At 52.3% G+C, this 8811-nt stretch overlaps 1 protein-coding gene across 1 annotated transcript in view; it reads right to left on the bottom strand.

Moving 5' to 3' along the window:
- Positions 1 to 8811, bottom strand: part of LOC309704681 (uncharacterized protein) — a 235740-nt gene that overhangs the window by 218467 nt on the left and 8462 nt on the right. The window lies entirely within an intron of this gene.

Raw genomic sequence — 8811 nt, 5'->3', positions numbered from 1 at the left:
TGTTCGTGAGTAGCCAAATGCCTGAGACCGACCTGGCTACTATTATGAGCGTGGCATCGTCTGTGTTTCTCGAGACGAACCTCTGTCACCCCCTGTGCGCAGCTACGCTGTTGAAGCCCATGTTCGTCCCTTACTACCAGCAGCAATCCAGCAGGCCGAAGAAAAAGGCAGACGGCAAACCGCTCGCCGAGGGCGCACCCAGGGTTGCCTGTTACAGGTTGTTCACGGGGTACGTGTTGAACGACAAGGGCGAGGACGTGTCGACTTCCGGTGATCTGGAATGGACGGAGCGCAGCATTCTGAACCGCGTGCAGGGCTGGAAGCTGCAAGAACGTGACAACAGGAAACTGTGGTTCGTGGCGCCTCAGATGGGCGACAGGGTTACAATGATCAAAACCGAGGCCTTGCAGTTGATGGGGGGGCAAATCGGCGAGAAGGCCGTCAAGATAGCAGAATTCCTGGTGTGCGACAATGTCATGGCCTACATGCAGTCGAGCGTCATCGGCACCTTGCGTAACATGTTGCCTTGTCACGCCAACAGTGAGTTCGACGAACCTGTCATGGCCACGGTCAACTTTTCCATGACCAAGTTATCCGAGGCCATACGACATCAGAGCAGAAACCTGTGGTCCAAACTGCGTACGCGCACCAAGAGCTGTCTTTGCGTCACGGGCGTTGGGTTTGCGGGGCAAGACAGCGGAGCGGTCCTTCATTTCGGCCGAGTGTTCACCGGATCCGAAGAGAAGAGACTCCAGGGCCAGGGGTCCTACGGGACATTCACCTCCGTAGTCCTAGGAACGGGAGAGACCATGATGAGTAACATGCTGTTCGCTGCGTACAGTCTCCAACCGCCCCCCGCCAACAAAGGTGTTCGTGCTACGTTGGCCTCGCCGTACAAACCAGTGCCTCGCCGCGCCGACACCGTGACAGACGTGTACATGTACGCTAGATATCATCACAGGCTGAACTCGGGGGAATTCACCGAAGTTGCACATGTGAAACCCGCAAAGGATTCCCCCCAGGCCAATATGGTCATGGAGACGACTCTGACACCAAACAGCAAGTACAAGGTCACCGCGGTGCACGGCGCCTTGCCCATGTGCGGGCTAACGCTGGCGCTTACCGTCAGACAGACGATGATAATGGTGACTGGCTTTCTGTGCGCGGAGATAGCGCGGTGCATCTACGGGACCAAGTCCGGCGACATGATGACCGTATGCAGGAGCATCACAGCGCTGAGCATGTCCTGTAAATTCAAGCTGCCTAAAAGCGACGACCAGGAAACACTCAACACGCTCAAAACCCCTTTCGGCGAACTCTTGAAGGTGACAGGTCCCATGTTCGGCAATTCCTCGAACAGAACACGCCTCGATCTCAACGCGTTGGAGTGGCTTGACGCCAAAGACTACAGGCTGCCCGAATACTTGCGCACGTCGCTGAACATGTTGGGGGACACCAGGCAGCAAGTGGAACAGATCATGAGAGACAAGAACATGTCGTACAACAGGGTCGTGTTCCTCAGCGACAATAGTAGAATGAGCATGACGCAGTTGTACGAAAACGAAAAGGGTATGGTGAATGCCCCTCTGATGGCGATGTGTAACATGAGGTTGTTCACCAACAACACCAAGAGCTACGCCGCTTGTAAATTTTCCAACAAGGGCGGCTACTACCTGGTCAACGTGTTTAGCAATACTTGCATAAAGACACAGCTGTATCACCGAGACGACTCGTTGGAACTCCAGTGTTTGATGCGACCCACGCAAAGCACAGTGGACGAAGTGATGGAAAGCATCGCGAAGGAGGTATCTTTCACGGTGCCTCGCATAGACATCAACCGGGTACGAATGTTGGCGGTGGATTTGAGAGCGGAGGACTTTGAGTCTTTGATCTGCGCTATTGAGAAGAAAAACATCCAAGTGACCGGTCTGGTTTCGCTGCCCTCGGCTTCAGCCAAGAAGCCGAGCCCGTCGCCTGCGTCGCAGACATCGACACAGGCACGGGATGAGGCCGATCGAAACGACAACCGTCGGGCGGACTATTCCTTGAAGAGAAAGGACAGGGAAGAGGAAGAACCCGCCAACTCGCTCTCCGGCGGTAACAAGAGTAGCAAGATTGCACACGTTTCGGCTAGCAACGCGGCCCTCGATAGCTACGGTGAGACAGAACGTTCTGCACCTGCGGAATTGTCCGTGGTGGATGACAGCGACGCAGACTGCGGATACGACGACTCTGACTAACCGGAATACTCCTTCTTACTATGATAATGATAATGATGATAATGATAATGATGATAATGATAATGATAATGATGCCGATGATGTTTTTTTTGTGATGCCACTGTCTAGTTTACATGATTTTTCATGTTCTCGTAAAAATAAAGACAACCTTAAACCATAACAGTTCCCGTACAGTGTCTGTGTTTATTCGAGACATATACACTCGTAGTGCTTACAGCGTGTCGCATGTAATATATTGCCAATACATTGCCAATCGTAATATTATGAACGCGTTGGGTGTCAATATAAAACCATCGCGTCGAAACGATGTGCCTCAGTCGGACACTCTCACTCTCAGTCGGAGACAGATGTACGTCAGTCGGTGAGATCGCATTGCCCGCAAGAGGAGAAAGTGAAACACCACACATTGCATTCCTCACAGTCCAAGGCCTCACAACACTTCTTTCCGTATAACACCCACGTCGGTCGCGCTACCCTTTGTGATTGTCGTCGTGTGCTGTCAACTGATTGGTCTTGTTTACACACGGTGACTTGCTAAAGGGTAAATCGGTGAGAGACTACGTGAAGGAAAACAAAGAGCTACAAAGAGTGATAAACCAGTGTGGCGGAAGGTACCACACGCTGAGCAACACTCAGAGAGTAAACCAAACCCAAGTGGATACTCTGTTGAGTAAAATAGAGGACATGGTAGAATTCAACGGAGGTGAGCACTACAGCAACGATATGTACAAGGCAGCGCAGAAGAAACTCGAAAGAGACAGGGAGCGGAAGAGGAAAGAGCAAGACCAAATGCGAAAAGAGCACGAAGACATTATTAAGACAAGGGAATGGTGTAGATTCTTCGGTCTTACGTCTCTGGGATTATTTGGAGCAGGAGCATACTTGTCCTCTTACGTGCTAATGGGGATCGGTGGGGCGATTGGGTACTCTCAGTTTAATTGTTCTGTGGCCATGTTCAGTTAGGTAGGCTACCTATATTAGTTGGGTTACCATCACACACAAGATTGTTTTTGACAGAGCTGCTTATGAAGACAGTGTGCTGAGAATCGGTTTTCTTAACCGTGTGGATCTACAACATGTTGATGTTAGACAAATGCCTCTGTTTTCTGTCCTTGTGTTGTAAACCATGTGGCATCTGTGCAGCACAAATAAAAGCTGAGACATACTGTTATTGTGTGGTGTTTTACACTGTTTCATTTGCGTTGAAAACTCAATCATACACTGAGCTGGGTTTGATTCCTTTATACACCAAATGTCAAATGAAAACCCCCGTACAAGATCACAGTGTACGTTTCTTTATTCACGAATACATCAGCATGTTGAGGTTACATATACAATTTTATATCACAAGTAAAATAGACTTGTCGCGGTGGTGGCTTTTACAAAAATATACACACACTGCATGAAAAGAGCATGAAATATCCCCTAAATAAAGCAGAGTCCTATGAAAACAATGTGTTGTATACACAGATGTCATGGTTTACGGTCTACGCTATGTTCTAGAAAATAAAGTGCGGTAACAATCAATGGTGTCTGTTACCAACACCACCGTAAAACACACACATGTCGTCCGATGTTGTTAGCCATCCGAGATTCATTCGGTCCTCAGGACCCCCAACCGTTACGTTTTCCTCTGCTAATGTACAAGTTAGAAAAGAAACAAGCCGTGTTCAGTTGAAAACAAAGTTTATTTAATGTTGTGTCGTAACACACTCAAACAGAATAACTGATAGAACACTGAATCTGGGACCTGAAATGAGAGGCCTACGCATAACAACAACATGTAACATTTCATGTAGGTTTATTATTACAAGCAGTGTGATAACAAGCCGATACAATACAATACAGTGAACACTTTGCCCCCGTTCTACTATTCGGGGTACCACAGCCTAAGAGTTGCGGCCTTTCGCCTCGCATCCGTGTCATTGGTCTTGCACCACAGAAGACAATCGCTGCCGGTGGGTTCCGTCCGAAAGACCTCTCCCATACGCGGCATCGCGGCCATCAGCTCGTCGACCAGCCGTCCAAAAGCACCGCGTTCATCCTCTTTGTCCACGTACACGTACCAAGTGAAAAGCATAAGCTTCCCCTCCTCGACTTCATATTGGCAGTCGTCATATGTGGTCTCGGGCTTGCGCTGGTCACCCCGCAAGCCAGGCTGCTCGACGACCCATCTCGATCCAAAGTAATCCTTGTAAGCAAGCCACAGCTGTTCAGCAAGCGCTTCAGTGTCCGCCGCCACCTTGCCGTCGCCTTCTAACAGCAGTGTTATACGTGATCCCACCGCGGCCACTCTGTCCACATACACGTACCAACGAGTCCATCCGACCAGCAAAGCCTTGATCTTGCAATCGAGCCAAAACTGCACCATGTGAAATCCGTCAAGGCACAGCACACTCAGGTCTTCTAGGTCCATAAAGTCTACGCAATTGGGCGCCATTTCGCCCCATTCCTCCGGGTACTTGATCCTCTGTAACATCTTGCCAGACAACATGTGTATCTTCAGGATCTCGTCGGCCCAACCGTTATACACCGTCCAAGGCTTTGCCATTTCTCCGTCGGGGAACACCAACCTCGGGTGTGTTAAACGTATGCTGTGCACTTGCTGCATCACCGGCTTTGCTCTGCTGCTGCTGCTGCTGCTGCTGCTGCTGCTGCGTTATACACCGACACTGTCACAGAGTGAGCTTCACTGTCTTGCAATCACATCCATACAGCTTATATAGCATCCCACAGCTCGACACCTACACAGGTCGGGGATAAGATGCCGTCTCAGACGCGTCCTTCTCGTCGCACGGGTGTCCAATGTAGCACTTTCGCTCTCCTTGGTTTCGGTGGGTATTGAATCGCCAAAGGCATCACGATCGCAGGTCTCTGGATGTCTGTATTTGATACAGAACGTAACCGCAGGCGGCGAAAGCGAGGAACGGCCCTGACAGTCTCAGAAGCAGTGAACTATACATACCCACACATAAGCAGTACCGGTCGAATGTCAGCTCTTATTGTACCTGCCCCCGTACCAAAATGAGCTTACGTTCAGATGACATAGAAAATGCGCTTGAATTTGTAGCCGATGTATGAGAGAACACAGAGACCAAACACAGAGGATCACACGCAGAACAACCAGAATGTAACATTTCATTTAGTTTATTACGGTCAGCAATGGTGATACAATGCACACAGTAACATTTGTGACAGCCCTCAGTCCACCGCAATCCTTTAACGTGGCTTCCAAAAACATCAGGTCGTTTGTTATATTGCTATCAACATTGTGGTGCGATCAGAAAAAGACACACATCAGGTCAGGTTTTTATTACAGTCAGCATTTGGATACGATGAAAAAACACAACAGCAATACAATTAAGCGTAAAGCAGAGAGTGTGACACGACGATAGGCTGCCCGGCACACTAGCCGCGGTCTAATCTGTCGATTCTTCTACTGTTTGCGGGTACCACAGCCTAATCGTCGACGCCTTTCGCTTGTCATCAGCGTCGTTGGTGTGACACCACAGAAGACACTCTCCTTCGTGTCGTTCGGTCCGATAAACCTCGCCCATACGCGGCATCACGGTCATCCGATCGTCAACCACTCGCCCAAAGTCGCCTCGCTCGCCCTCGATGGAGACACACAGCAGTTTATCCCGTCGGTTTTCGTATTCGTGTTCCCCATACATGATGTCGGGTTTACGCGTATCCCCCGGCCGCCCAGGTTGCTTGACAACCCATTGCCATTTAAAGTATGTCTTGTAAGCAAGCCATAGCTTCCTCGAGAGGACCTCTGCGTCCGCCACCGTTTTGCCCTCGCCATCTAGCAGCAGGGTCATACTCCATCCCACACCAGTCACCCGATCCACGTGCACGTACCAACGAGCCCATCCGGCCATGAACGACTCGAGTTTACAATGAAACCAAAAGTCCACCATGTGAAAGCCGTCTAAGCACATGTCGCTCATGTCTTCCAGGTCCATGAGGGCTATGTGACGGGGTGCCATCGCAGCCAACTCTTCCGGGCATTTGATCCTGTCCAACGTGTTAGCAGATAACATGTGTGTTTTCATGATGTCTTCAGCCCAAGGGCGGCACAGGAACCACACGCGGCGTATCTCGCTGTCCGGGAGCCCCGTCCTTGGGTGCACCAAACGTACGCTGTAGACCTGCGACATGACAGTATCTGTGTCTCCGTTACACACGGCCGCTGTCAACCCTTCGTCTCAAAGCGTCTGATGGCAGTTGTGGATCTGTCCAGGTTATAATACCGTTCTCAGTAGGGGTGAAACATCGAAGAACAACCCAGGCGGCCACCGACCTGTATTATATGTGCTATGCGTGCTGTTGTACTGGCACCGTGTGTCGTGTAGACGTACGGCTGCGGTACAAAACGCGACACGTATCCCAGCTTTTCTAGCGCTATTCACAACGGTGATGGTATCGACAATGGCGAACCTGGTGTGCGTAGTAAGCGATCCAGCCCGTTCCTAAGTTGTCGCGTCCGAGCGCTGGTTCTACAGCCATCATCGGGGCCATCCGAAAGTAATCGTGGTCAAACAACGCTCAACCGCTCGATGTCTTTTAGTGAAAGAGAACGACCTTAGAGGAAAACTCATGTACTGACACAATGAAGACCAAACGTCAAAGTCTGACTACTAGCCAGCCCCTTTTCCCCGTTCCGCACGACGACATACGTGGCTCACGATGGAGTCGTTCGATCGCAACGACAAGAAGAAGAAGAAGAAGAAGAAGAAGAAGAGGATTCGCCTCTCCCAAGCAGACCACGGTACGCTCGAAGAGCATGTACAGGAGGTGCGATCGACACCGGGAACAACAGAGCGCCTCGAACCAGTGCAGGGTTCACCCGAGAAGTACTGGGACAGATACAAAAGAAATGCAGCGGTTCAAGCCGTGGCTCCGTTCGACAAGACGTGCACATGTGCCGCTTGTAATGCTGCAAACAGCGCCCGCTACGCTCCCGACGTAGCCCACGAAATGGCACGGCGCAGAACAAACACGGCGAGACTCGTATTCCAGCACTACGAATGGATTTTCGATCCACCGCAACCAAGTAACCACCATCACGATCAATGAACAGTCGCAGCTATCCCCAACAAAGCACTTCGCCAAGGCGGTGGAACGGGACAGCGGACGTCGAGTAATGTCTTATGTCAATCGAGAGTGCACCGTTGTCTGTGTCGTTATCTGTCTCGTACCATTTGCTACCTTCCAATAGAATGTAATGTGATGATGACGAGGAATAAAGAGCAGTGGATGCAAAGATATCGTTCTACCATGCGTTTGTTTTTTTTTTGTCTGTCACACAAGTTAGTGTCTCTGTCGACCGAGCGCCGCATCGAGAGATGCACAGAAATGGTCGCACACAACGCACAACATCAGTGCGATTGACATGCTAGTAACCACGATCGAATCCCACTAGCGCCAAGCAGGTCCGTGGTCCAGATAACCCGGGTATCCCCGGGTATCCCCAGGTATCCCCAGGTATCCCCCGCGAGCCCCACCTTTCCGTCTGCGACCGCGATCCTCCTCGCTGAAATAAGAGCGTTTTCGCGCAGGCTCTATGGCGCGCGGCCAACGGAGGCCGCTGTTAACCCTGATGCACCCGCCAGGGGGAGAGCGGCGGGGTCGGGGGATGCGGGTCCCCCACGGAGGGAGGGAGGGAGGGAGGGAGGAGGTTGGGGTCGCGAGATCCCCCCCGATGGGATGGGGATGGGGATGGGATGGCGGGCTCGGGGGATGCGGGTCCCCCGCGGAGGGAGGGAGGAGGTTGGGGTCGCGAGATCCCCCCCGATGGGATGGGGATGGGATGGGATAGGATGGGATGGGATGGCGGGGTCGGGGGATGCGGGTCCCCCGCGGAGGGAGGGAGGGAGGGAGGGAGGAGGTTGGGGTCGCGAGATCCCCCCCGATGGGATGGGGATGGGATGGGATGGGAGGGCGGGCTCGGGGGATGCGGGTCCCCCCGCCGAGGGAGGGAGGGAGGGAGGGAGGAGGTTGGGGTCGCGAGATCCCCCCCCCCATGGGATGGGGATGGAATGGGATGGGGATTGGATGGGATGGGATTGGAGAGAGAGAGAGAGAGAGAGAGAGAGAGAGAGAGAGAGAGAGAGAGAGAGAGAGAGAGATATAAAGTCTTGTAAAAAGGTGGTCGAGAAACACCTCGGCGAAAGCAGAAGAAGACGGAGAAGAAGAAGAAGAAGAAGATAATGTCACGCACTAGACCGTGGGAGCCAAAGAGCACTAAGGTCGGTGGTACAGGCGGATCGCAATCGCCAGCGGTGTCCTCCTCCTCCTCCTCCTCCCGCTCACCATCACCGTCGCCATCGCCATCGCATTTGGCGTACGCTGCGTGGTCGGCTCCGGTGGCTCCGTTGTTGCGACCGGCCACGTTTCGCTATCGAGGGCTAGGGGTCGAGGAAGACCAAGAGCAGCGGCAGCAGCGGCAGCAGCTGCAGCAGCAGCAGCAGCAGCAGCAGCTACAGGAGAACTTGGAGGAGGACGAGAGCAAGGAAGAGGAGCAAGAGGCCGAGGGGGACGACAACGACGACCCGACGGCCCGAAC

This window comes from Aulonocara stuartgranti, assembly GCF_965226115.1.
Source record: "Aulonocara stuartgranti genome assembly, chromosome: 4".
Lineage (NCBI taxonomy): Eukaryota > Metazoa > Chordata > Actinopteri > Cichliformes > Cichlidae > Aulonocara > Aulonocara stuartgranti.
The sequence above is the reverse complement of the archived record's forward strand: the minus strand, read 5'-3'. Positions and strand labels throughout refer to the sequence as shown.